The 24,011-nt window shown below is 45.3% G+C and overlaps 49 non-coding genes across 49 annotated transcripts; all 49 read right to left on the bottom strand.

Moving 5' to 3' along the window:
- Positions 1-72: 72 nt before the first annotated feature.
- Positions 73-191, bottom strand: LOC123437894. The gene has a single exon (XR_006629058.1). It is a non-coding gene; the product is annotated as a 5S ribosomal RNA (ribosomal RNA).
- A 197-nt stretch (positions 192-388) lies between these two features.
- Positions 389-507, bottom strand: LOC123435532. The gene has a single exon (XR_006626778.1). It is a non-coding gene; the product is annotated as a 5S ribosomal RNA (ribosomal RNA).
- Positions 508-680: 173 nt separating this feature from the next.
- Positions 681-799, bottom strand: LOC123433246. Its single transcript, XR_006624781.1, has one exon. It is a non-coding gene; the product is annotated as a 5S ribosomal RNA (ribosomal RNA).
- A 194-nt stretch (positions 800-993) lies between these two features.
- LOC123432926 lies at positions 994-1,112 on the bottom strand. The gene has a single exon (XR_006624492.1). It is a non-coding gene; the product is annotated as a 5S ribosomal RNA (ribosomal RNA).
- Positions 1,113-1,321: 209 nt separating this feature from the next.
- On the bottom strand, positions 1,322-1,440 carry LOC123434080. Its single transcript, XR_006625373.1, has one exon. It is a non-coding gene; the product is annotated as a 5S ribosomal RNA (ribosomal RNA).
- A 185-nt stretch (positions 1,441-1,625) lies between these two features.
- LOC123438073 lies at positions 1,626-1,744 on the bottom strand. The gene has a single exon (XR_006629234.1). It is a non-coding gene; the product is annotated as a 5S ribosomal RNA (ribosomal RNA).
- Positions 1,745-1,917: 173 nt separating this feature from the next.
- LOC123437738 lies at positions 1,918-2,036 on the bottom strand. The gene has a single exon (XR_006628910.1). It is a non-coding gene; the product is annotated as a 5S ribosomal RNA (ribosomal RNA).
- Positions 2,037-2,221: 185 nt separating this feature from the next.
- LOC123436644 lies at positions 2,222-2,340 on the bottom strand. The gene has a single exon (XR_006627857.1). It is a non-coding gene; the product is annotated as a 5S ribosomal RNA (ribosomal RNA).
- Positions 2,341-2,573: 233 nt separating this feature from the next.
- Positions 2,574-2,692, bottom strand: LOC123437631. The gene has a single exon (XR_006628807.1). It is a non-coding gene; the product is annotated as a 5S ribosomal RNA (ribosomal RNA).
- A 173-nt stretch (positions 2,693-2,865) lies between these two features.
- On the bottom strand, positions 2,866-2,984 carry LOC123434079. The gene has a single exon (XR_006625372.1). It is a non-coding gene; the product is annotated as a 5S ribosomal RNA (ribosomal RNA).
- Positions 2,985-3,157: 173 nt separating this feature from the next.
- On the bottom strand, positions 3,158-3,276 carry LOC123433011. Its single transcript, XR_006624570.1, has one exon. It is a non-coding gene; the product is annotated as a 5S ribosomal RNA (ribosomal RNA).
- Positions 3,277-12,095: 8,819 nt separating this feature from the next.
- Positions 12,096-12,214, bottom strand: LOC123435672. Its single transcript, XR_006626924.1, has one exon. It is a non-coding gene; the product is annotated as a 5S ribosomal RNA (ribosomal RNA).
- A 173-nt stretch (positions 12,215-12,387) lies between these two features.
- Positions 12,388-12,506, bottom strand: LOC123431925. Its single transcript, XR_006623532.1, has one exon. It is a non-coding gene; the product is annotated as a 5S ribosomal RNA (ribosomal RNA).
- A 194-nt stretch (positions 12,507-12,700) lies between these two features.
- On the bottom strand, positions 12,701-12,819 carry LOC123434078. The gene has a single exon (XR_006625371.1). It is a non-coding gene; the product is annotated as a 5S ribosomal RNA (ribosomal RNA).
- Positions 12,820-12,992: 173 nt separating this feature from the next.
- On the bottom strand, positions 12,993-13,111 carry LOC123433270. The gene has a single exon (XR_006624801.1). It is a non-coding gene; the product is annotated as a 5S ribosomal RNA (ribosomal RNA).
- Positions 13,112-13,193: 82 nt separating this feature from the next.
- Positions 13,194-13,312, bottom strand: LOC123437893. The gene has a single exon (XR_006629057.1). It is a non-coding gene; the product is annotated as a 5S ribosomal RNA (ribosomal RNA).
- A 209-nt stretch (positions 13,313-13,521) lies between these two features.
- LOC123434989 lies at positions 13,522-13,640 on the bottom strand. The gene has a single exon (XR_006626252.1). It is a non-coding gene; the product is annotated as a 5S ribosomal RNA (ribosomal RNA).
- Positions 13,641-13,837: 197 nt separating this feature from the next.
- LOC123434076 lies at positions 13,838-13,956 on the bottom strand. The gene has a single exon (XR_006625370.1). It is a non-coding gene; the product is annotated as a 5S ribosomal RNA (ribosomal RNA).
- Positions 13,957-14,132: 176 nt separating this feature from the next.
- LOC123434075 lies at positions 14,133-14,251 on the bottom strand. Its single transcript, XR_006625369.1, has one exon. It is a non-coding gene; the product is annotated as a 5S ribosomal RNA (ribosomal RNA).
- A 197-nt stretch (positions 14,252-14,448) lies between these two features.
- Positions 14,449-14,567, bottom strand: LOC123436011. Its single transcript, XR_006627250.1, has one exon. It is a non-coding gene; the product is annotated as a 5S ribosomal RNA (ribosomal RNA).
- A 206-nt stretch (positions 14,568-14,773) lies between these two features.
- Positions 14,774-14,892, bottom strand: LOC123434073. The gene has a single exon (XR_006625367.1). It is a non-coding gene; the product is annotated as a 5S ribosomal RNA (ribosomal RNA).
- Positions 14,893-15,086: 194 nt separating this feature from the next.
- Positions 15,087-15,205, bottom strand: LOC123436865. Its single transcript, XR_006628073.1, has one exon. It is a non-coding gene; the product is annotated as a 5S ribosomal RNA (ribosomal RNA).
- A 188-nt stretch (positions 15,206-15,393) lies between these two features.
- Positions 15,394-15,512, bottom strand: LOC123436864. The gene has a single exon (XR_006628072.1). It is a non-coding gene; the product is annotated as a 5S ribosomal RNA (ribosomal RNA).
- Positions 15,513-15,700: 188 nt separating this feature from the next.
- LOC123434072 lies at positions 15,701-15,819 on the bottom strand. The gene has a single exon (XR_006625366.1). It is a non-coding gene; the product is annotated as a 5S ribosomal RNA (ribosomal RNA).
- Positions 15,820-16,000: 181 nt separating this feature from the next.
- LOC123434071 lies at positions 16,001-16,119 on the bottom strand. Its single transcript, XR_006625365.1, has one exon. It is a non-coding gene; the product is annotated as a 5S ribosomal RNA (ribosomal RNA).
- Positions 16,120-16,334: 215 nt separating this feature from the next.
- Positions 16,335-16,453, bottom strand: LOC123435151. Its single transcript, XR_006626412.1, has one exon. It is a non-coding gene; the product is annotated as a 5S ribosomal RNA (ribosomal RNA).
- Positions 16,454-16,635: 182 nt separating this feature from the next.
- Positions 16,636-16,754, bottom strand: LOC123435946. Its single transcript, XR_006627190.1, has one exon. It is a non-coding gene; the product is annotated as a 5S ribosomal RNA (ribosomal RNA).
- Positions 16,755-16,972: 218 nt separating this feature from the next.
- LOC123435125 lies at positions 16,973-17,091 on the bottom strand. Its single transcript, XR_006626386.1, has one exon. It is a non-coding gene; the product is annotated as a 5S ribosomal RNA (ribosomal RNA).
- Positions 17,092-17,300: 209 nt separating this feature from the next.
- LOC123437688 lies at positions 17,301-17,419 on the bottom strand. The gene has a single exon (XR_006628864.1). It is a non-coding gene; the product is annotated as a 5S ribosomal RNA (ribosomal RNA).
- Positions 17,420-17,619: 200 nt separating this feature from the next.
- LOC123434070 lies at positions 17,620-17,738 on the bottom strand. Its single transcript, XR_006625363.1, has one exon. It is a non-coding gene; the product is annotated as a 5S ribosomal RNA (ribosomal RNA).
- Positions 17,739-17,923: 185 nt separating this feature from the next.
- On the bottom strand, positions 17,924-18,042 carry LOC123434069. The gene has a single exon (XR_006625362.1). It is a non-coding gene; the product is annotated as a 5S ribosomal RNA (ribosomal RNA).
- A 200-nt stretch (positions 18,043-18,242) lies between these two features.
- On the bottom strand, positions 18,243-18,361 carry LOC123435806. The gene has a single exon (XR_006627052.1). It is a non-coding gene; the product is annotated as a 5S ribosomal RNA (ribosomal RNA).
- Positions 18,362-18,543: 182 nt separating this feature from the next.
- LOC123435519 lies at positions 18,544-18,662 on the bottom strand. The gene has a single exon (XR_006626766.1). It is a non-coding gene; the product is annotated as a 5S ribosomal RNA (ribosomal RNA).
- Positions 18,663-18,865: 203 nt separating this feature from the next.
- Positions 18,866-18,984, bottom strand: LOC123434068. Its single transcript, XR_006625361.1, has one exon. It is a non-coding gene; the product is annotated as a 5S ribosomal RNA (ribosomal RNA).
- A 620-nt stretch (positions 18,985-19,604) lies between these two features.
- LOC123438005 lies at positions 19,605-19,723 on the bottom strand. The gene has a single exon (XR_006629164.1). It is a non-coding gene; the product is annotated as a 5S ribosomal RNA (ribosomal RNA).
- Positions 19,724-19,917: 194 nt separating this feature from the next.
- Positions 19,918-20,036, bottom strand: LOC123434067. Its single transcript, XR_006625360.1, has one exon. It is a non-coding gene; the product is annotated as a 5S ribosomal RNA (ribosomal RNA).
- Positions 20,037-20,218: 182 nt separating this feature from the next.
- Positions 20,219-20,337, bottom strand: LOC123434065. The gene has a single exon (XR_006625359.1). It is a non-coding gene; the product is annotated as a 5S ribosomal RNA (ribosomal RNA).
- A 185-nt stretch (positions 20,338-20,522) lies between these two features.
- Positions 20,523-20,641, bottom strand: LOC123437725. Its single transcript, XR_006628899.1, has one exon. It is a non-coding gene; the product is annotated as a 5S ribosomal RNA (ribosomal RNA).
- A 179-nt stretch (positions 20,642-20,820) lies between these two features.
- LOC123434064 lies at positions 20,821-20,939 on the bottom strand. The gene has a single exon (XR_006625358.1). It is a non-coding gene; the product is annotated as a 5S ribosomal RNA (ribosomal RNA).
- A 194-nt stretch (positions 20,940-21,133) lies between these two features.
- LOC123438596 lies at positions 21,134-21,252 on the bottom strand. Its single transcript, XR_006629731.1, has one exon. It is a non-coding gene; the product is annotated as a 5S ribosomal RNA (ribosomal RNA).
- Positions 21,253-21,431: 179 nt separating this feature from the next.
- On the bottom strand, positions 21,432-21,550 carry LOC123437765. The gene has a single exon (XR_006628936.1). It is a non-coding gene; the product is annotated as a 5S ribosomal RNA (ribosomal RNA).
- A 182-nt stretch (positions 21,551-21,732) lies between these two features.
- On the bottom strand, positions 21,733-21,851 carry LOC123437588. Its single transcript, XR_006628762.1, has one exon. It is a non-coding gene; the product is annotated as a 5S ribosomal RNA (ribosomal RNA).
- A 194-nt stretch (positions 21,852-22,045) lies between these two features.
- LOC123438004 lies at positions 22,046-22,164 on the bottom strand. The gene has a single exon (XR_006629163.1). It is a non-coding gene; the product is annotated as a 5S ribosomal RNA (ribosomal RNA).
- Positions 22,165-22,349: 185 nt separating this feature from the next.
- LOC123434063 lies at positions 22,350-22,468 on the bottom strand. The gene has a single exon (XR_006625357.1). It is a non-coding gene; the product is annotated as a 5S ribosomal RNA (ribosomal RNA).
- Positions 22,469-22,653: 185 nt separating this feature from the next.
- Positions 22,654-22,772, bottom strand: LOC123434061. The gene has a single exon (XR_006625355.1). It is a non-coding gene; the product is annotated as a 5S ribosomal RNA (ribosomal RNA).
- A 185-nt stretch (positions 22,773-22,957) lies between these two features.
- On the bottom strand, positions 22,958-23,076 carry LOC123434988. Its single transcript, XR_006626251.1, has one exon. It is a non-coding gene; the product is annotated as a 5S ribosomal RNA (ribosomal RNA).
- Positions 23,077-23,255: 179 nt separating this feature from the next.
- LOC123434060 lies at positions 23,256-23,374 on the bottom strand. The gene has a single exon (XR_006625354.1). It is a non-coding gene; the product is annotated as a 5S ribosomal RNA (ribosomal RNA).
- A 209-nt stretch (positions 23,375-23,583) lies between these two features.
- Positions 23,584-23,702, bottom strand: LOC123436877. Its single transcript, XR_006628084.1, has one exon. It is a non-coding gene; the product is annotated as a 5S ribosomal RNA (ribosomal RNA).
- Positions 23,703-23,881: 179 nt separating this feature from the next.
- On the bottom strand, positions 23,882-24,000 carry LOC123435851. Its single transcript, XR_006627095.1, has one exon. It is a non-coding gene; the product is annotated as a 5S ribosomal RNA (ribosomal RNA).
- Positions 24,001-24,011: the final 11 nt, after the last annotated feature.

The following is a 24,011-nucleotide window of genomic DNA, read 5'->3' as shown; positions in this document are numbered from 1 at the left end:
AGAAAATGAGGTCATATAGATCACGCTCCCGCGTCATCCTTGTCACGTGGCGCAAAAATATATTTAAAAAGGGGAATGCAACACGAGGACTTCCCAGGAGGTCACCCATCCTAGTACTACTCTCGCCCAAGCACGCTTAACTTCGGAGTTCTGATGGGATCCGGTGCTTTAGTGCTGTTATGATCGCATCCGACATGCAACTATCTATTTGTTCCTTATGCTTGCCCCAACTACTACTACTACTACTACTACTACTACTACTAGTCGTTGGGTGTCAAGCGCGGTGGGAAAAGTCACACAGTAATCGTCAAAAATAAGAAAATGAGGTCATATAGATCACGCTCCCGCGTCATCCTTGTCACGTGGCGCAAAAATATATTTAAAAAGGGGAATGCAACACGAGGACTTCGCAGGAGGTCACCCATCCTAGTACTACTCTCGCCCAAGCACGCTTAACTTCGGAGTTCTGATGGGATCCGGTGCTTTAGTGCTGGTATGATCGCATCCGACATGCAACTATCTATTTGTTCCTTATGCTTGCCCCTACTACTACTAGTCGTTGGGTGTCAAGCGCGGTGGGAAAAGTCACACAGTAATCGTCAAAAATAAGAAAATGAGGTCATATAGATCACGCTCCCGCGTCATCCTTGTCACGTGGCGCAAAAATATATTTTAAAAGGGGAATGCAACACGAGGACTTCGCAGGAGGTCACCCATCCTAGTACTACTCTCGCCCAAGCACGCTTAATTTTGAAGTTCTGATGGGATCCGGTGCTTTAGTGTTGGTATGATCGCATCCGACATGCAACTATCTATTTGTTCCTTATGCTTGCCCCTACTACTACTACTACTACTGCTACTACTACTAATTGTTGGGTGTCAAGCGCGGTGGGAAAAGTCACACAGTAATCGTCAAAAATAAGAAAATGAGGTCATATAGATCACGCTCCCGCGTCATCCTTGTCACGTGGCGCAAAAATATATTTAAAAAGGGGAATGCAACACGAGGACTTCCCAGGAGGTCACCCATCCTAGTACTACTCTCGCCCAAGCACGCTTAACTTCGGAGTTGTGATGGGATCCGGTGCTTTAGTGCTGTTATGATCGCATCCGACATGCAACTATCTATTTGTTCCTTATGCTTGCCCCAACTACTACTACTACTACTACTACTACTACTACTACTACTACTACTAGTCGTTGGGTGTCAAGCGCGGTGGGAAAAGTCACACAGTAATCGTCAAAAATAAGAAAATGAGGTCATATAGATCACGCTCCCGCGTCATCCTTGTCACGTGGCGCAAAAATATATTTAAAAAGGGGAATGCAACACGAGGACTTCCCAGGAGGTCACCCATCCTAGTACTACTCTCGCCCAAGCACGCTTAACTTCGGAGTTCTGATGGGATCCGGTGCTTTAGTGCTGGTATGATCGCATCCGACATGCAACTATCTATTTGTTCCTTATGCTTGCCCCTACTCCTACTACTACTACTACTAGTCGTTGGGTGTCAAGCGCGGTGGGAAAAGTCACACAGTAATCGTCAAAAATAAGAAAATGAGGTCATATAGATCACGCTCCCGCGTCATCCTTGTCACGTGGCGCAAAAATATATTTAAAAAGGGGAATGCAACACGAGGACTTCCCAGGAGGTCACCCATCCTAGTACTACTCTCGCCCAAGCACGCTTAACTTCGGAGTTCTGATGGGATCCGATGCTTTAGTGCTAGTATGATCGCATCCGACATGCAACTATCTATTTGTTCCTTATGCTTGCCCCTACTACTACTAGTCGTTGGGTGTCAAGCGCGGTGGGAAAAGTCACACACTAATCGTCAAAAATAAGAAAATGAGGTCATATAGATCACGGTCCCGCGCCATCCTTGTCACGTGGCGCAAAAATATATTTAAAAAGGGGAATGCAACACGAGGACTTCCCAGGAGGTCACCCATCCTAGTACTACTCTCGCCCAAGCACGCTTAACTACGAAGTTCTGATGGGATCCGGTGCTTTAGTGCTGGTATGATCGCATCCGACATGCAACTATCTATTTGTTCCTTATGCTTGCCCCTACTACTACTACTACTACTACTAATTGTTGGGTGTCAAGCGCGGTGGGAAAAGTCACACAGTAATCGTCAAAAATAAGAAAATGAGGTCATATAGATCACGCTCCCGCGTCATCCTTGTCACGTGGCGCAAAAATATATTTAAAAAGGGGAATGCAACACGAGGACTTCCCAGGAGGTCACCCATCCTAGTACTACTCTCGCACAAGCACACTTAACTTCGGAGTTCTGATGGGATCCGGTGCTTTAGTGCTGTTATGATCGCATCCAACATGCAACTATCTATTTGTTCCTTATGCTTGCCCCAACTACTACTACTACTACTACTACTACTACTACTACTACTACTACTACTACTACTACTACTACTACTACTAGTCGTTGGGTGTCAAGCGCGGTGGGAAAAGTCACACAGTAATCGTCAAAAATAAGAAAATGAGGTCATATAGATCACGCTCCCGCGTCATCCTTGTCACATGGCGCAAAAATATATTTAAAAAGGGGAATGCAACACGAGGACTTCCCAGGAGGTCACCCATCCTAGTACTACTCTCGCCCAAGCACGCTTAACTTCGGAGTTTTGATGGGATCCGGTGCTTTAGTGCTGGTATGATCGCATCCGACATGGAACTATCTATTTGTTCCTTATGCTTGCCCCTACAACTACTAGTCGTTGGGTGTCAAGCGCGGTGGGAAAAGTCACACAGTAATCGTCAAAAATAAGAAAATGAGGTCATATAGATCACGCTCCCGCGTCATCCTTGTCACGTGGCGCAAAAATATATTTAAAAAGGGGAATGCAACACGAGGACTTCCCAGGAGGTCACCCATCCTAGTACTACTCTCGCCCAAGCACGCTTAACTTCGGAGTTCTGATGGGATCCGGTGCTTTAGTGCTGGTATGATCGCATCCGACATGCAACTATCTATTTGTTCCTTATGCTTGCCACTACTACTACTAGTCGTTGGGTGTCAAGCGCGGTGGGAAAAGTCACACAGTAATCGTCAAAAATAAGAAAATGAGGTCATATAGATCACGCTCCCGCGTCATCCTTGTCACGTGGCGCAAAAATATATTTAAAAAAGGGAATGCAACACGAGGACTTCCCAAGAGGTCACCCATCCTAGTACTACTCTCGCCCAAGCACGCTTAACTTCAAAGTTTTGATGGGATCCGGTGATTTAGTGCTGGTATGATCGCATCCGACATGCAACTATCTATTTGTTCCTTATGCTTGCCCCAACTACTACTACTACTACTACTACTACTACTACTACTACTACTACTACTACTACTACTACTAGTCGTTGGGTGTCAAGCGCGGTGGGAAAAGTCACACAGTAATCGTCAAAAATAAGAAAATGAGGTCATATAGATCACGCTCCCGCGTCATGTTGGGGAACGTCGCATGGGAAACAAAAATTTTCCTACGCGCACGAAGACCTATCATGGTGATGTCCATCTACGAGAGGGGATGAGTGATCTACGTACCCTTGTAGATCGTACAGCAGAAGCGTTAGAGATCGCGGTTGATGTAGTGGAACGTCCTCACGTCCCTCGATCCGCCCCGCGAACAATCCCGCGATCAGTCGCACGATCTAGTACCGAACGGACGGCACCTCCGCGTTCAGCACACGTACAGCTCGACGATGATCTCGGCCTTCTTGATCCAGCAAGAGAGACGGAGAGGTAGAAGAGTTCTCCGGCAGCGTGACGGCGCTCCGGAGGTTGGTGATGATCTTGTCTCAGCAGGGCTCCGCCCGAGCTCCGCAGAAACGCGATCTAGAGGAAAAACTATGGAGGTATGTGGTCGGGCAGCCGTGAGAAAAGTCGTCTCAAATCAGCCCTAAAACCTCCGTATATATAGGTGGGAGGGAGGGGAGGAGGCAGCCTCAAAACCTAAAGGTTTGGCCGAAATTGGAGGTGGAGGAGTTCTACTCCAATCCTACTTGGAGTAGGATTCCACCTTCCCACTTGGAAACTCTTTCCACCTTGTGTTTTTTTCCTTCTCAAACCTTATGGGCCTTAGTGGGAACTTATTCCAACCCACTAGGGGCTGGTTTATCTCTTCCCATAGCCCATGAGACCCCTTGGGGCGTGACACCCCTCCCGATGGTCCCCGGCACCCCTCCCGGCACTCCCGGTACACTACCGATGAGCCCGAAACTTTTCCGGTAATGCACGAAATCCTTCCGGTAACCAAATGAGGTCATCCTATATATCAATCTTTGTTTCCGGACCATTCTGGAAACCCTCGTGACGTCCGTGATCTCATCCGGGACTCCGAACAACATTCGGTAACCAACCATATAACTCAAATACGCATAAAACAACGTCGAACCTTAAGTGTGCAGACCCTGCGGGTTCGAGAACTATGTAGACATGACCCGAGAGACTCCTCGGTCAATATCCAATAGAGGGACCTGGATGCCCATATTGGATCCTACATATTCTACGAAGATCTTATCGTTTGAACCTCAGTGCCAAGGATTCATATAATCCCGTATGTCATTCCCTTTGTCCTTCGGTATGTTACTTGCCCGAGATTCGATCGTTAGTATCCGCATACCTATTTCAATCTCGTTTACCGGCAAGTCTCTTTACTCGTTCCGTAATACAAGATCCCGCAACTTACATTAAGTTACATTGCTTGCAAGGCTTGTGTGTGATGTTGTATTACCGAGTGGGCCCCGAGATACCTCTCCGTCACACGGAGTGACAAATCCCAGTCTCGATCTATACTAACTCAACGAACACCTTCGGAGATACCTGTAGAGCATCTTTATAGTCACCCAGTTACGTTGCGACGTTTGATACACACAAAGCATTCCTCCGGTGTCCGTAAGTTATATGATCTCATGGTCATAGGAATAAATACTTGACACGCAGAAAACAGTAGCAACAAAATGACACGATCAACATGCTACGTCTATTAGTTTGGGTCTAGTCCATCACATGATTCTCCTAATGATGTGATCCCGTTATCAAGTGACAACACTTGCCTATGGCCAGGAAACCTTGACCATCTTTGATCAACGAGCTAGTCAACTAGAGGCTTACTAGGGACAGTGTTTTGTCTATGTATCCACACAAGTATTGTGTTTCCAATCAATACAATTATAGCATGGATAATAAACGATTATCATGAACTAAGAAATATAATAATAACTAATTTATTATTGCCTCTAGGGCATATTTCCAACAGTCTCCCACTTGCACTAGAGTCAATAATCTAGTTCACATCACCATGTGATTCCAACGAATCCAACACCCATATAGTTATGGGGTCTGATCACGTCTTGCTCGTGAGAGAGGTTTTAGTCAACGGTTCTGAAACTTTCAGATCCGTGCGTTCTTTACAAATCTTTATTTCATCTTAGAGATGCTGCTACTACATGCTATTCGGAAATGCTCCAAATATCTACTCTACTATACGAATCCGTTTCACTACTCATAGTTATTCGGATTAGTGTCAAAGCTTACATCGACGTAACCCTTTACGACGAACTCTTCAACCACCTCCATAATCAAGAAAAATTCCTTAGTCCATTAGTTACTAAGGATAAATTTTGACCGCTGCTAGTGATTCAATCATGGATCACTCTTTGTACCCTCAACAGACTTTGAGTCAAGGCACACATTAGGTGCGGTACACAGCATGGCATACTTTAGATTCTACGGCTAAGGCATAGAAGACGACCTTCGTCTATTCTCTTTATTCTGCCGTGGTCGGGTTTTGAGTCTTACTCAAATTCACACCTCACAACGCAACCAAGAACTCCTTCTTTGCTGATCTATTTTGAACTCTTTCAAAAACTTGTCAAGGCATGTATCTTGTTGAAACTTCTATTAAGCGTTTTCGATCTATCTCCATAGATCTTTGATGCTCAATGTTCAAGTAGCGTAATCCAGGTACTCCTTTGAAAACTTCTTTCAAACAATCTTGTATGCTTTACAGAAATTCTATGTTACTTCTGATCCACAATATGTCAACCACATATACCTATCAGAAATTCTATAGTGCTCCTACTCACTTCTTTGGAAATACAAGTTTCTCATAAACCTTGTACACACCCAAAATCTTTGATCATCTCATCAAAGTGTATATTCCAACTCCGAGATGCTTGCACCAGTCCATTGAAGGATCACTGGAGCTTGCATACTTGCTAGTATCTTTAGGATCGACAAAACCTTCTCGTTGTATCACATACAATGTTTGCTCAAGGAAACCGTCGAGAAAACAATGTTTTGACATCCTACGTGCAATATTTCATAAATAATGCATCAACAACTAACATAATTCTAACAGACCTTTAGCATCGCTACGAGTGAGAAAGTCTCATCATAGTCAACTGTTTGATCTTGTCGAAAACATCTTTGCGACAAGTCGAGCTTTTCTTAATAGTGACTTATCACCATCATCGTCTGTCTTCTTTTAAAGATCCATTTTACCCAATAGTCCCATGACCATCAAGTAGTTCTACCAAAGTCTACACTTTGGTTTCACACATGGATCCTCTCTCGGATTTCATGGCTTCCAGCCATTTGTCGGAATCTGGGCCCACCATCGCTTTCTCCATAACTCGTAGGTTCACTGTTGCTCAACAACATGACCTCCAAGACAGGGTTACCGTACTACTCTGCAGCAGTACGCGACCTTGTCGACCTACGAGGTTTGTAGTAACTTGATTCGAAGCTCAATGATCACCATCATCAGCTTCCACTTCAATTGGTGTAGGCGCCACAGGAACAACTTCCTACGCCCTGCTACACACTGGTTGAAGTGATGGTTCAATAATCTCATCAAGTTCTACTACCCTCCCACTCAATTCTTTCGAGATAAACCTTTTCTCGAGAAAGGATCCTTTTCTAGAAACAAACACTTTGCTTTCGGATCTGAGATAGGAGATGTACCCAACTGTTTTGGATATCCTATGAAGATGCATTTATCCGCTTTGGGTTCGAGCTTATCAGACTAAAACCTTTTTCACATAAGTTTCGAAGCCCCAAACTTTCAAGAAACGACAGTTTAGATTTCTCTAAACCTCAGTCTATACTGTGTCATCTCAACGGAAATACGCGGTGCCCTATTTAAAGTGAATGTGGTTGTTTCTAATGCATAACCCATAAACGATAGTGGTAATTCGATAAGATACATCACATCATGCACCATACTAAATAGTGCGTGGTATGATGTTCAGACACATCATCACACCATGATGTTCCAGGTGGCATGAACTGTGATACAATTTCCACATTGTCTTAACTGTGTACCAAAAACTCGTAACTCAGATATTCATTTCTATGATCATATCGTAGACAGTTCATCCTCTTGTTACGACGAACTTCACTCTGAAACAGAATTGAACTTTTCAATATTTCAGACTTGTGATTCATTAAGTAAATACTCCTGTATCTACTCAAGTCGTCAGTGAAGTAAGAACATAATGATATCCACTGCGTGCCTCAGCACTCACTGGACTGCATACATCAAAATGTATCACTTCCAACAAGTTACTATCTTGTTTCATCTCAATGAAAACAAGGCCTTGCTCATGTGGTATGATTTGCATGTCACTAGTGATTCGAAATCAGGTGAGTAAAGATCCATCAGCATGGAGCCTCTTCATGCAATTCATACTAACATGACTCAAGCGGTAGTGCCACAAGTAAGTGGTACTATCATCATTTAACTCGTATCTTTTGGCACCAATGTGTAACACTACAATCGAGATTCAATAAACCATTGAAGGTGATTATTCAAGCAAATAGAGTAACCATTATTCTCTTTGAATGAATAATCGTATTGCAATAAACACGATCCAATCATGTTCATGCCTAACGCAAGCACCAAATAACAATTATTTAGGTTCAACACCAATCCCGATGGTAGAGGGAGCGTGCGACGTTTGATCATATCAACCTTGGAAACACTTCCAACACGTATCGTCACCTCGCCTTTAGCTAGTCTCCGTTTATGTCGTAGCTTTCATTTCGCGTTACTAATCACTTAGCAACCGAACCGGTATCCAATACCCTCATGCTACTAGGAGTACTAGTAAAGTACACATCAACATTATGTATATCAAATATACTTCTTTCGACTTTTGCCAGCCTTCTTATCTACCAAGTATCTAGAGTTGCTCCGCCTCAGTGACTGTTCCCCTTATTACAGAAGCACTTAGTCTCGGGTTTGGGTTTAATCTTGGGTCTCTTCATTAGCGCAGCAACTGTTTTGCCGTTTCACGAAGTATCCCTTCTAGCCCTCGCCTTTCTTGAAACTTAGTGGTTTTCCAAACCATCAACTATTGATGCTCCTTCTTGATTTCTACTTTCGCAGTGTCAAACGTCGCGAATCGCTCAAGGATCATTGTATCTATCCTTGATATGTCATAGTTCATCACGAAGCTCTCAAAGCTTGGTGGCAGTGACTTTTGGAGAACCATCACTATCTCATTTGGAAGATTAGCTCCCACTTGATTCAAGTGATTGTCGTACTCAGACAATCTGAGCACATGCTCAGCGATTGAGCTTTTCTCCTTTACTTTGTGGTCAAAGAATCTTGTTGGAGGTCTAGTACCTCTTAACAAGGGCACAAGCATGAAATCACAATTGCATCTCTTCGGAACATCACTTATGTTCCGTGACGTTTTACAACGTTTTCGGCGCCTTGCTTCTAAGCCATCAAGTATCTTGCACTGAACTATCATGTAGTCATCAGTAATGTGTATGTCGGATGTTCATAGCATCCACAGACGACGCTCGAGGTGCAACACACCGAGTGGTGCATTAAGAACATAAGCCTTCTGCGTAGCAACGAGGACAATCCTCGGTTTTACAGACTCAGTCTGCAAAGGTTGCTACTATCAATTTTCAACTAAATTTTCTCTAGGAACATATAAAAACAGTAGAGCTATAGCGCAGATTACATCGTAATTCGCAAAGACCATTAGACTATGTTCATGACAATTAGTTCAATTAATCATATTACTTAAGAACTCCCACTCAAAAAGTACATCTCTCTAGACATTTGAGTGGTACATGATCCAAATCCGCTATCTCAAGTCCGATCATCACGTGAGTCGAGAATAGTTTCAGTGGTAAGCATCCCTATGCTAATCATATCAACTATACGATTCATGCTCGACCTTTCGGTCTCATGTGTTCCGAGGCCATGTCTGCACATGCTAGGCTCGTCAAGCTTAACCCGAGTGTTCCGCGTGTGCAACTGTTTTGCACCCGTTGTATGTGAACGTTGAGTCTATCACACCCGATCATCACGTGGTGTCTCGAAACGAAGAACTGTCGCAACGGTGCACAGTCGGGGAGAACACAATTTCGTCTTGAAATTTTAGTGAGAGATCACCTCATAATGCTACCGTCGTTCTAAGCAAAATAAGGTGCATAAAAGGATTAACATCACATGCAATTCATAAGTGACATGATATGGCCATCATCACGTGCTTCTTGATCTCCATCACCAAAGCACCGGCACGATCTTCTTGTCACCGGCGCCACACCATGATCATCCATCAACGTGTTGCCATCGTGGTTGTCGTGCTACTTATGCTATCACTACTAAAGCTACAGCCTAGCAAAATAGTAAACGCATCTGCAAGCACATATGTTAGTATAAAGACAACCCTATGGCTCCTGCCGGTTGCCGTACCATCGACGTGCAAGTCGATATTTCTATTACAACATGATCATCTCATACATCCAATATATCACATCACATCGTTGGCCACATCATATCACAATCATACCCTGCAAAAACAAGTTAGACGTCCTCTAATTTTGTTGTTGCATGTTTTACGTGGTGACCAAGGGTATCTAGTAGGATCGCATCTTACTTACGCAAACACCACAACGGAGATATATGAGTTGCTATTTAACCTCATCCAAGGACCTCCTCGGTCAAATCCGATTCAACTAAAGTTGGAGAAACCGACACTTGCCAGTCATCTTTGAGCAAAGGGGGTTACTCGTAACGATGAAACCAGTCTCTCGTAAGCGTACGAGTAATGTCGGTCCAAGCCGCTTCAATCCAACAATACCGCGGAATCAAGAAAAGACTAAGGAGGGCAGCAAAACGCACATCACCGCCCACAAAACCTTTTGTGTTCTACTCGAGAAGACATCTACGCATGAACCTAGCTCATGATGCCACTGTTGGGGAACGTCGCATGGGAAACAAAAATTTTCCTACGCGCACGAAGACCTATCATGGTGATGTCCATCTACGAGAGGGGATGAGTGATCTACGTACCCTTGTAGATCGTACAGCAGAAGCGATTAGAGAACGCGGTTGATGTAGTGGAACGTCCTCACGTCCCTCGATCCGCCCCGCGAACAATCCCGCGATCAGTCCCACGATCTAGTACCGAACGGACGGCACCTCCGCGTTCAGCACACGTACAGCTCGACGATGATCTCGGCCTTCTTGATCCAGCAAGAGAGACGGAGAGGTAGAAGAGTTCTCCGGCAGCGTGACGGCGCTCCGGAGGTTGGTGATGATCTTGTCTCAGCAGGGCTCCGCCCGAGCTCCGCAGAAACGCGATCTAGAGGAAAAACTATGGAGGTATGTGGTCGGGCAGCCGTGAGAAAAGTCGTCTCAAATCAGCCCTAAAACCTCCGTATATATAGGTGGGAGGGAGGGGAGGAGGCAGCCTCAAAACCTAAAGGTTTGGCCGAAATTGGAGGTGGAGGAGTCCTACTCCAATCCTACTTGGAGTAGGATTCCACCTTCCCACTTGGAAACTCTTTCCACCTTGTGTTTTTTCCTTCTCAAACCTTATGGGCCTTAGTGGGAACTTATTCCAGCCCACTAGGGGCTGGTTTATCTCTTCCCATAGCCCATGAGACCCCTTGGGGCGTGACACCCCTCCCGATGGTCCCCGGCACCCCTCCCGGCACTCCCGGTACACTACCGATGAGCCCGAAACTTTTCCGGTAATGCACGAAATCCTTCCGGTAACCAAATGAGGTCATCCTATATATCAATCTTTGTTTCCGGACCATTCTGGAAACCCTCGTGACGTCCGTGATCTCATCCGGGACTCCGAACAACATTCGGTAACCAACCATATAACTCAAATACGCATAAAACAACGTCGAACCTTAAGTGTGCAGACCCTGCGGGTTCGAGAACTATGTAGACATGACCCGAGAGACTCCTCGGTCAATATCCAATAGAGGGACCTGGATGCCCATATTGGATCCTACATATTCTACGAAGATCTTATCGTTTGAACCTCAGTGCCAAGGATTCATATAATCCCGTATGTCATTCCCTTTGTCCTTCGGTATGTTACTTGCCCGAGATTCGATCGTTAGTATCCGCATACCTATTTCAATCTCGTTTACCGGCAAGTCTCTTTACTCGTTCCGTAATACAAGATCCCGCAACTTACATTAAGTTACATTGCTTGCAAGGCTTGTGTGTGATGTTGTATTACCGAGTGGGCCCCGAGATACCTCTCCGTCACACGGAGTGACAAATCCCAGTCTCGATCTACACTAACTCAACGAACACCTTCGGAGATACCTGTAGAGCATCTTTATAGTCACCCAGTTACGTTGCGACGTTTGATACACACAAAGCATTCCTCCGGTGTCCGTAAGTTATATGATCTCATGGTCATAGGAATAAATACTTGACACGCAGAAAACAGTAGCAACAAAATGACACGATCAACATGCTACGTCTATTAGTTTGGGTCTAGTCCATCACATGATTCTCCTAATGATGTGATCCCGTTATCAAGTGACAACACTTGCCTATGGCCAGGAAACCTTGACCATCTTTGATCAACGAGCTAGTCAACTAGAGGCTTACTAGGGACAGTGTTTTGTCTATGTATCCACACAAGTATTGTGTTTCCAATCAATACAATTATAGCATGGATAATAAACGATTATCATGAACTAAGAAATATAATAATAACTAATTTATTATTGCCTCTAGGGCATATTTCCAACACGTCATCCTTGTCACGTGGCGCAAAAATATATTTAAAAAGGGGAATGCAACACGAGGACTTCCCAGGAGGTGACCCATCCTAGTACTACTCTCGCCCAAGCACGCTTAACTTCGGAGTTCTGATGGGATCCGGTGCTTTAGTGCTGGTATGATCGCATCCGACATGCAACTATCTATTTGTTCCTTATGCTTGCCCCTACTACTACTAGTCGTTGGGTGTCAAGCGCGGTGGGAAAAGTCACACAGTAATCGTCAAAAATAAGAAAATGAGGTCATATAGATCACGCTCCCGCGTCATCCTTGTCACGTGGCGCAAAAATATATTTAAAAAGGGGAATGCAACACGAGGACTTCCCAGGAGGTCACCCATCCTAGTACTACTCTCGCCCAAGCACGCTTAAGTTCGAAGTTCTGATGGGATCCGGTGCTTTAGTGCTGGTATGATCGCATCCGACATGCAACTATCTATTTGTTCCTTATGCTTGCCCCTACTACTACTACTACTACTACTACTACTACTAATTGTTGGGTGTCAAGCGCGGTGGGAAAAGTCACACACTAATCGTCAAAAATAAGAAAATGAGGTCATATAGATCACGGTCCCGCGTCATCCTTGTCACGTGGCGCAAAAATATATTTAAAAAGGGGAATGCAACACGAGGACTTCCCAGGAGGTCACCCATCCTAGTACTACTCTCGCCCAAGCACGCTTAACTTCGGAGTTCTGATGGGATCCGGTGCTTTAGTGCTGGTATGATCGCATCCGACCTGCAACTATCTATTTGTTCCTTATGCTTGCCCCTACTACTACTAGTCGTTGGGTGTCAAGCGCGGTGGGAAAAGTCACACAGTAATCGTCAAAAATAAGAAAATGAGGTCATATAGATCACGCTCCCGCGTCATCCTTGTCACGTGGCGCAAAAATATATTTAAAAAGGGGAATGCAACACGAGGACTTCCCAGGAGGTCACCCATCCTAGTACTACTCTCGCCCAAGCACGCTTAACTTCGAAGTTCTGATGGGATCCGATGCTTTAGTGCTGGTATGACAGTAATCGTCAAAAATAAGAAAATGAGGTCATATAGATCACGCTCCCGCGTCATCCTTGTCACGTGGCGCAAAAATATATTTAAAAAGGGGAATGCAACACGAGGACTTCCCAGGAGGTCACCCATCCTAGTACTACTCTCGCCCAAGCACGCTTAACTTCGGAGTTCTGATGGGATCCGGTGCTTTAGTGCTGTTATGATCGCATCCGACATGCAACTATCTATTTGTTCCTTATGCTTGCCCCAACTACTACTACTACTACTACTACTACTACTACTACTACTACTACTAGTCGTTGGGTGTCAAGCGCGGTGGGAAAAGTCACACAGTAATCGTCAAAAATAAGAAAATGAGGTCATATAGATCACGCTCCCGCGTCATCCTTGTCACGTGGCGCAAAAATATATTTAAAAAGGGGAATGCAACACGAGGACTTCCCAAGAGGTCACCCATCCTAGTACTACTCTCGCCCAAGCACGCTTAACTTCGGAGTTCTGATGGGATCCGGTGCTTTAGTGCTGGTATGATCGCATCCGACATGCAACTATCTATTTCTTCCTTATGCTTGCCCCTACTACTACTACTACTACTACTACTACTACTACTAGTCGTTGGGTGTCAAGCGCGGTGGGAAAAGTCACACAGTAATCGTCAAAAATAAGAAAATGAGGTCATATAGATCACGGTCCCGCGTCATCCTTGTCACGTGGCGCAAAAATATATTTAAAAAGGGGAATGCAACACGAGGACTTCCCAGGAGGTCACCCATCCTAGTACTACTCTCGCCCAAGCACGCTTAACTTCGGAGTTCTGATGGGATCCGGTGCTTTAGTGCTGGTATGATCGCATCCGACATACAACTATCTATTTGTTCCTTATGCTTGCCCCTACTACTACTACTAGTCGTTGGGTGTCAAGCGCGGTGGGAAAAGTCACACAGTAATCGTCCAAAATAAGAAAATGAGGTCATATAGATCACGGTCCCGCGTCATCCTTGTCACGTGGCGCAAAAATATATTGAAAAAGGGGAATGCAACACGAGGACTTCCCAGGAGGTCACCCATCCTAGTACTACTCTCGCCCAAGCACGCTTAACTTCGGAGTTCTGATGGGATCCGGTGCTTTAGTGCTGGTATGATCGCATCCGACATGCAACTATCTATTTGTTCCTTATGCTTGCCCCTACTACTACTACTACTACTACTACTACTACTACTAGTCGTTGGGTGTCAAGCGCGGTGGGAAAAGTCACACAGTAATCGTCAAAAATAAGAAAATGAGGTCATATAGATCACGGTCCCGCGTCATCCTTGTCACGTGGCGCAAAAATATATTTAAAAAGGGGAATGCAACACGAGGACTTCCCAGGAGGTCAACCATCCTAGTACTACTCTCGCCCAAGCACGCTTAACTTCGGAGTTCTGATGGGATCCGGTGCTTTAGTGCTGGTATGATCGCATCCGACATGCAACTATCTATTTGTTCCTTATGCTTGCCCCTACTACTACTACTACTACTACTACTACTACTACTACTACTACTAGTCGTTGGGTGTCAAGCGCGGTGGGAAATGTCACACAGTAATCGTCAAAAATAAGAAAATGAGGTCATATAGATCACGCTCCCGCGTCATCCTTGTCACGTGGCGCAAAAATATATTTAAAAAGGGGAATGCAACACGAGGACTTCCCAGGAGGTCACCCATCCTAGTACTACTCTCGCCCAAGCACGCTTAACTTCGGAGTTCTGATGGGATCCGGTGCTTTAGTGCTGGTATGATCGCATCCGACATGCAACTATCTATTTCTTCCTTATGCTTGCCCCTACTACTACTACTACTACTACTACTACTACTAGTCGTTGGGTGTCAAGCGCGGTGGGAAATGTCACACAGTAATCGTCAAAAATAAGAAAATGAGGTCATATAGATCACGGTCCCGCGTCATCCTTGTCACGTGGCGCAAAAATATATTTAAAAAGGGGAATGCAACACGAGGACTTCCCAGGAGGTCACCCATCCTAGTACTACTCTCGCCCAAGTACGCTTAACTTCGGAGTTCTGATGGGATCCGGTGCTTTAGTGCTGGTATGATCGCATCCGACATGCAACTATCTATTTGTTCCTTATGCTTGCCCCTACTACTACTACTACTACTACTACTAGTCGTTGGGTGTCAAGCGCGGTGGGAAAAGTCACACAGTAATCGTCAAAAATAAGAAAATGAGGTCATATAGATCACGCTCCCGCGTCATCCTTGTCACGTGGCGCAAAAATATATTTAAAAAGGGGAATGCAACACGAGGACTTCCCAGGAGGTCACCCATCCTAGTACTACTCTCGCCCAAGTACGCTTAACTTCGGAGTTCTGATGGGATCCGGTGCTTTAGTGCTGGTATGATCGCATCCGACATGCAACTATCTATTTGTTCCTTATGCTTGCCCCTACTACTACTACTACTACTACTACTAGTCGTTGGGTGTCAAGCGCGGTGGGAAAAGTCACACAGTAATCGTCAAAAATAAGAAAATGAGGTCATATAGATCACGCTCCCGCGTCATCCTTGTCACGTGCCGCAAAATTATATTTAAAAAGGGGAATGCAACACGAGGACTTCCCAGGAGGTCACCCATCCTAGTACTACTCTCGCCCAAGCACGCTTAACTTCGGAGTTCTGATGGGATCCGGTGCTTTAGTGCTGGTATGATCGCATCCGACATGCAACTATCTATTTGTTCCTTATCCTTGCCCTACTACTACTACTACTACTAGTCGTTGGGTGTCAAGCGCGGCGGGAAAAGTCACACAGTAATCGTCAAAAATAAGAAAATGAGGTCATATAGATCACGGTCCCGCGTCATCCTTGTCACGTGGCGCAAAAATATATTTAAAAAGGGGAATGCAACACGAGGACTTCCCAGGAGGTCACCCATCCTAGTACTACTCTCGCCCAAGCACGCTTAACTTCGGAGTTCTGATGGGATCCGGTGCTTTAGTGCTGGTATGATCGCATCCGACATGCAACTATCTATTTGTTCCTTATGCTTGCCCCTACTACTACTACTACTACTACTACTACTACTACTACTACTACTACTACTACTAGTCGTTGGGTGTCAAGCGCGGTGGGAAAAGTCACACAGTAATCGTCAAAAATAAGAAAATGAGGTCATATAGATCACGTTCCCGCGTCATCCTTGTCACGTGGCGCAAAAATATATTTAAAAAGGGGAATGCAACACGAGGACTTCCCAGGAGGTCACCCATCCTAGTACTACTCTCGCCCAAGCACGCTTAACTTCGGAGTTCTGATGGGATCCGGTGCTTTAGTGCTGGTATGATCACATCCAACATGCAACTATCTATTTGTTCCTTATGCTTGCCCCTACTACTACTACTACTACTAGTCGTTGGGTGTCAAGCGCGGTGGGAAAAGTCACACAGTAATCGTCAAAAATAAGAAAATGAGGTCATATAGATCACGGTCCTGCGTCATCCTTGTCACGTGGCGCAAAAATATATTTAAAAAGGGGAATGCAACACGAAGACTTCCCAGGAGGTCACCCATCCTAGTACTACTCTCGCCCAAGCACGCTTAACTTCGGAGTTCTGATGGGATCCGGTGCTTTAGTGCTGGTATGATCGCATCCGACATGCAACTATCTATTTGTTCCTTATGCTTGCCCCTACTACTACTACTACTACTACTACTACTACTACTACTACTACTACTACTACTACTAGTCGTTGGGTGTCAAGCGCGGTGGGAAAAGTCACACAGTAATCGTCAAAAATAAGAAAATGAGGTCATATAGATCACGCTCCCGCGTCATCCTTGTCACGTGGCGCAAAAATATATTTAAAAAGTGGAATGCAACACGAGGACTTCCCAGGAGGTCACCCATCCTAGTACTACCCTCGTCCAAGCACGCTTAACTTCGGAGTTCTGATGGGATCCGGTGCTTTAGTGCTGGTATGATCGCATCCGACATGCAACTATCTTTTTGTTCCTTATGCTTGGCCCTACTACTACTACTACTACTACTACTACTACTACTACTACTACTACTAGTCGTTGGGTGTCAAGCGCGGTGGGAAAAGTCACACAGTAATCGTCAAAAATAAGAAAATGAGGTCATATAGATCACGCTCCCGCGTCATCCTTGTCACGTGGCGCAAAAATATATTTAAAAAGGGGAATGCAACACGAGGACTTCCCAGGAGGTCACCCATCCTAGTACAACTCTCGCCCAAGCACGCTTAACTTCAGAGTTCTGATGGGATCCGGTGCTTTAGTGCTGGTATGATCGCATCCGACATGCAACTATCTATTTGTTCTTTATGCTTGCCCCTACTACTACTACTACTACTACTACTACTACTACTACTAGTCGTTGGGTGTCAAGCGCGGTGGGAAAAGTCACACAGTAATTGTCAAAAATAAGAAAATGAGGTCATATAGATCACGGTCCCCCGTCATCCTTGTCACGTGCCGCAAAAACATATTTAAAAAGAGGAATGCAACACGAGGACTTCCCAGGAGGTCACCCATCCTAGTACTACTCTCGCCCAAGCACGCTTAACTTCGGAGTTCTGATGGGATCCGGTGCTTTAGTGCTGGTATGATCGCATCCGACATGCAACTATCTATTTGTTCCTTATGCTTGCCCCTACTACTACTACTACTACTACTAGTCGTTGGGTGTCAAGCGCGGTGGGATAAGTCACACAGTAATCGTCAAAAATAAGAAAATAAGGTCATATAGATCACGCTCCCGCGTCATCCTTGTCACGTGCCGCAAAAATATATTTAAAAAGGGGAATGCAACACGAGGACTTCCCAGGAGGTCACCCATCCTAGTACTACTCTCGCCCAAGCACGCTTAACTTCGGAGTTCTGATGGGATCCGGTGCTTTAGTGCTGGTATGATCGCATCCGACATGCAACTATCTATTTGTTCCTTATGCTTGCCCCTACTACTACTACTACTACTACTACTACTACTACTACTAGTCGTTGGGTGTCAAGCGCGGTGGGAAAAGTCACACAGTAATCGTCAAAAATAAGAAAATGAGGTCATATAGATCACGCTCCCGCGTCATCCTTGTCACGTGGCGCAAAAATATATTTAAAAAGGGGAATGCAACACGAGGACTTCCCAGGAGGTCACCCATCCTAGTACTACTCTCGCCCAAGCACGCTTAACTTCAGAGTTCTGATGGGATCCGGTGCTTTAGTGCTGGTATGATCGCATCCGACATGCAACTATCTATTTCTTCCTTATGCTTGCCCCTACTACTACTACTAGTAGTAGTCGTTGGGTGTCAAGCGCGGTGGGAAAAGTCACACAGTAATCGTCAAAAATAAGAAAATGAGGTCATATAGATCACGGTCCCGCGTCATCCTTGTCACGTGGCGCAAAAATATATTTAAAAAGGGGAATGCAACACGAGGACTTCCCAGGAGGTCACCCATCCTAGTACAACTCTCGCCCAAGCACGCTTAACTTCGGAGTTCTGATGGGATCCGGTGCTTTAGTGCTGGTATGATCGCATCCGACATGCAACTATCTATTTGTTCCTTATGCTTGCCCCTACTACTACTACTACTACTACTACTACTACTACTACTACTAGTCGTTGGGTGTCAAGCGCGGTGGGAAAAGTCACACAGTAATCGTCAAAAATAAGAAAATGAGGTCATATAGATCACGCTCCCGCGTCATCCTTGTCACGTGCCGCAAAAATATATTTAAAAAGGGGAATGCAACACGAGGACTTCCCAGGAGGTCACCCATCCTAGTACTACTCTCGCCCAAGCACGCTTAACTTCGGAGTTCTGATGGGATCCGGTGCTTTAGTGCTGGTATGATCGCATCCGACATGCAACTATCTAATTGTTCCTTATGCTTGCCCCTACTACTACTACTACTACTACTACTACTACTACTACTACTAGTCGTTGGGTGTCAAGCGCGGTGGGAAAAGTCACACAGTAATCGTCAAAAATAAGAAAATGAGGTCATATAGATCACGCTCCCGCGTCATCCTTGTCACGTGGCGCAAAAATATATTTAAAAAGGGGAATGCAACATGAGGACTTCCCAGGAGGTCACCCATCCTAGTACTACTCTCCTTAGTACTTCAAGCGCGGTTCACACAGTAATCGTCAAAAATAAGAAAATGAGGTCATATAGATCATCCCGCGTCATCCTTGTCACGTGGCGCGAATGTGACTTCCCAGGAGGTCACCCATCCTAGTACTACTCTCGCCCAAGCACGCTTAACTTGAGTATGATCGCATCCGACATGCAACCATCTATTTGTTCCTTATGCTTGCCCCTACTACTACTACTAATACTACTACTACTACTAGTCGTTGGGTGTCAAGCGCGGTGGGAAAAGTCACACAGTAATCGTCAAAAATAAGAAAATGAGGTCATATAGATCACGGTCCCGCGTCATCCTTGTCACGTGGCGCAAAAATATATTTAAAAAGGGGAATGCAACACGAGGACTTCCCAGGAGGTCACCCATCCTAGTACTACTCTCGCCCAAGCACGCTTAACTTTAGAGTTCTGATGGGATCCGGTGCTTTAGTGCTGGTATGATCGCATCCCACATGCAACTATCTATTTGTTCCTTATGCTTGCCCCTACTACTACTACTACTACTACTACTACTAGTAGTCGTTGGGTGTCAAGCGCGGTGGGAAAAGTCACACAGTAATCGTCAAAAATAAGAAAATGAGGTCATATAGATCACGCTCCCGCGTCATCCTTGTCACGTGGCGCAAAAATATATTTAAAAAGGGGAATGCAACACGAGGACTTCCCAGGAGGTCACCCATCCTAGTACTACTCTCGCCCAAGCACGCTTAACTTCGGAGTTCTGATGGGATCCGGTGCTTTAGTGCTGGTATGATCGCATCCGACATGCAACTATCTATTTGTTCCTTATGCTTGCCCCTACTACTACTACTACTACTAGTCGTTGGGTGTCAAGCGTGGTGGGAAAAGTCACACAGTAATCGTCAAAAATAAGAAAATGAGGTCATATAGATCACGGTCCCGCGTCATCCTTGTCACGTGGCGCAAAAATATATTTAAAAAGGGGAATGCAACACGAGGACTTCCCAGGAGGTCACCCATCCTAGTACTACTCTCGCCCAAGCACGCTTAACTTCGGAGTTCTGATGGGATCCGGTGCTTTAGTGCTGGTATGATCGCATCCGACATGCAACTATCTATTTGTTCCTTATGCTTGCCCCTACTACTACTACTACTACTAGTAGTCGTTGGGTGTCAAGCGCGGTGGGAAAAGTCACACAGTAATCGTCAAAAATAAGAAAATGAGGTTATATAGATCACGCTCCCGCGTCATCCTTGTCACGTGGCGCAAAAATATATTTAAAAAGGGGAATGCAACACGAGGACTTCCCAGGAGGTCACCCATCCTAGTACTACTCTCGCCCAAGCACGCTTAACTTCGGAGTTCTGATGGGATTCGGTGCTTTAGTGCTGGTATGATCGCATCCGACATGCAACTATCTATTTGTTCCTTATGCTTGCCCCTACTACTACTACTACTAGTCGTTGGGTGTCAAGCGCGGTGGGAAAAGTCACACAGTAATCGTCAAAAATAAGAAAATGAGGTCATATAGATCACGGTCCAGCGTCATCCTTGTCACGTGGCGCAAAAATATATTTAAAAAGGGGAATGCAACACGAGGACTTCCCAGGAGGTCACCCATCCTAGTACTACTCTCGCCCAAGCACGCTTAACTTCGGAGTTCTGATGGGATCCGGTGCTTTAGTGCTGGTATGATCGCATCCGACAAGCAACTATCTATTTGTTCCTTATGCTTGCCCCTACTACTACTACTACTACTACTACTACTACTAGTCGTTGGGTGTCAAGCGCGGTGGGAAAAGTCACACAGTAATCGTCAAAAATAAGAAAATGAGGTCATATAGATCACGCTCCCGCGTCATCCTTGTCACGTGGCGCAAAAATATATTTAAAAAGGGGAATGCAACACGAGGACTTCCCAGGAGGTCACCCATCCTAGTACTACTCTCGCCCAAGCACGCTTAACTTTGGAGTTCTGGTGGGATCCGGTGCTTTAGTGCTGGTATGATCGCATCCGACATGCAACTATCTATTTGTTCCTTATGCTTGCCCCTACTACTACTACTACTAGTCGTTGGGTGTCAAGCGCGGTGGGAAAAGTCACACAGTAATCGTCAAAAATAAGAAAATGAGGTCATATAGATCACGGTCCCGCGTCATCCTTGTCACGTCGCGCAAAAATATATTTAAAAGGGGGAATGCAACACGAGGACTTCCCAGGAGGTCACCCATCCTAGTACTACTCTCGCCCAAGCACGCTTAACTTCGGAGTTCTGATGGGATCCGGTGCTTTAGTGCTAGTATGATCGCATCTGACATGCAACTATCTATTTGTTCCTTATGCTTGCCCCTACTACTACTACTACTACTAGTCGTTGGGTGTCAAGCGCGGTGGGAAAAGTCACACAGTAATCGTCAAAAATAAGAAAATGAGGTCATATAGATCACGGTCCCGCGTCATCCTTGTCACGTGGCGCAAAAATATATTTAAAAAGGGGAATGCAACATGAGGACTTCCCAGGAGGTCACCCATCCTAGTACTACTCTCGCCCAAGCACGCTTAACTTCGGAGTTCTGATGGGATCCGGTGCTTCAGTGCTGGTATGATCGCATCCGACATGCAACCATCTATTTGTTCCTTATGCTTGCCCCTACTACTACTACTAATACTACTACTACTACTAGTCGTTGGGTGTCAAGCGCGGTGGGAAAAGTCACACAGTAATCGTCAAAAATAAGAAAATTAGGTCATATAGATCACGGTCCCGCGTCATCCTTGTCACGTGGCGCAAAAATATATTTAAAAAGGGGAATGCAACACGAGGACTTCCCAGGAGGTCACCCATCCTAGTACTACTCTCGCCCAAGCACGCTTAACTTTAGAGTTCTGATGGGATCCGGTGCTTTAGTGCTGGTATGATCGCATCCGACATGCAACTATCTATTTGTTCCTTATGCTTGCCCCTACTACTACTACTACTACTACTAGTCGTTGGGTGTCAAGCGCGGTGGGAAAAGTCACACAGTAATCGTCAAAAATAAGAAAATGAGGTCATATAGATCACGCTCCCGCGTCATCCTTGTCACGTGGCGCAAAAATATATTTAAAAAGGGGAATGCAACACGAGGACTTCCCAGGAGGTCACCCATCCTAGTACTACTCTCGCCCAAGCACGCTTAACTTCGGAGTTCTGATGGGATCCGGTGCTTTAGTGCTGGTATGATCGCATCCGACATGCAACTATCTATTTGTTCCTTATGCTTGCCCCTACTACTACTACTACTACTACTAGTCGTTGGGTGTCAAGCGTGGTGGGAAAAGTCACACAGTAATCGTCAAAAATAAGAAAATGAGGTCATATAGATCACGGTCCCGCGTCATCCTTGTCACGTGGCGCAAAAATATATTTAAAAAGGGGAATGCAACACGAGGACTTCCCAGGAGGTCACCCATCCTAGTACTACTCTCGCCCAAGCACGCTTAACTTCGGAGTTCTGATGGGATCCGGTGCTTTAGTGCTGGTATGATCGCATCCGACATGCAACTATCTATTTGTTCCTTATGCTTGCCCCTACTACTACTACTACTACTAGTAGTCGTTGGGTGTCAAGCGCGGTGGGAAAAGTCACACAGTAATCGTCAAAAATAAGAAAATGAGGTCATATAGATCACGCTCCCGCGTCATCCTTGTCACGTGGCGCAAAAATATATTTTAAAAGGGGAATGCAACACGAGGACTTCCCAAGAGGTCACCCATCCTAGTACTACTCTCGCCCAAGCACGCTTAACTTCGGAGTTCTGATGGGATCCGGTGCTTTAGTGCTGGTATGATCGCATCCGACATGCAACTATCTATTTGTTCCTTATGCTTGCCCCTACTACTACTACTACTAGTCGTTGGGTGTCAAGCGCGGTGGGAAAAGTCACACAGTAATCGTCAAAAATAAGAAAATGAGGTCATATAGATCACGGTCCCGCGTCATCCTTGTCACGTGGCGCAAAAATATATTTAAAAAGGGGAATGCAACACGAGGACTTCCCAGGAGGTCACCCATCCTAGTACTACTCTCGCCCAAGCACGCTTAACTTCGGAGTTCTGATGGGATCCGGTGCTTTAGTGCTGGTATGATCGCATCCGACATGCAACTATCTATTTGTTCCTTATGCTTGCCCCTACTACTACTACTACTAGTACTACTACTACTACTACTACTACTACTAGTCGTTGGGTGTCAAGCACGGTGGGAAAAGTCACACAGTAATCGTCAAAAATAAGAAAATGAGGTCATATAGATCACGCTCCCGCGTCATCCTTGTCACGTGGCGCAAAAATATATTTAAAAAGGGGAATGCAACACGAGGACTTCCCAGGAGGTCACCCATCCTAGTACTACTCTCGCCCAAGCACGCTTAACTTCGGAGTTCTGGTGGGATCCGGTGCTTTAGTGCTGGTATGATCGCATCCGACATGCAACTATCTATTTGTTCCTTATGCTTGCCCCTACTACTACTACTACTAGTCGTTGGGTGTCAAGCGCGGTGGGAAAAGTCACACAGTAATCGTCAAAAATAAGAAAATGAGGTCATATAGATCACGGTCCCGCGTCATCCTTGTCACGTGGCGCAAAAATATATTTAAAAAGGGGAATGCAACACGAGGACTTCCCAGGAGGTCACCCATCCTAGTACTACTCTCGCCCAAGCACGCTTAACTTCGGAGTTCTGATGGGATCCGGTGCTTTAGTGCTGGTATGATCGCATCTGACATGCAACT

Source organism: Hordeum vulgare, chromosome 2H (genome assembly GCF_904849725.1).
Source record: "Hordeum vulgare subsp. vulgare chromosome 2H, MorexV3_pseudomolecules_assembly, whole genome shotgun sequence".
In the NCBI taxonomy this organism is placed as follows: domain Eukaryota; kingdom Viridiplantae; phylum Streptophyta; class Magnoliopsida; order Poales; family Poaceae; genus Hordeum; species Hordeum vulgare.
Note: the sequence above shows the minus strand (reverse complement) of the source record. Positions and strands in the feature narration are given on the sequence as shown.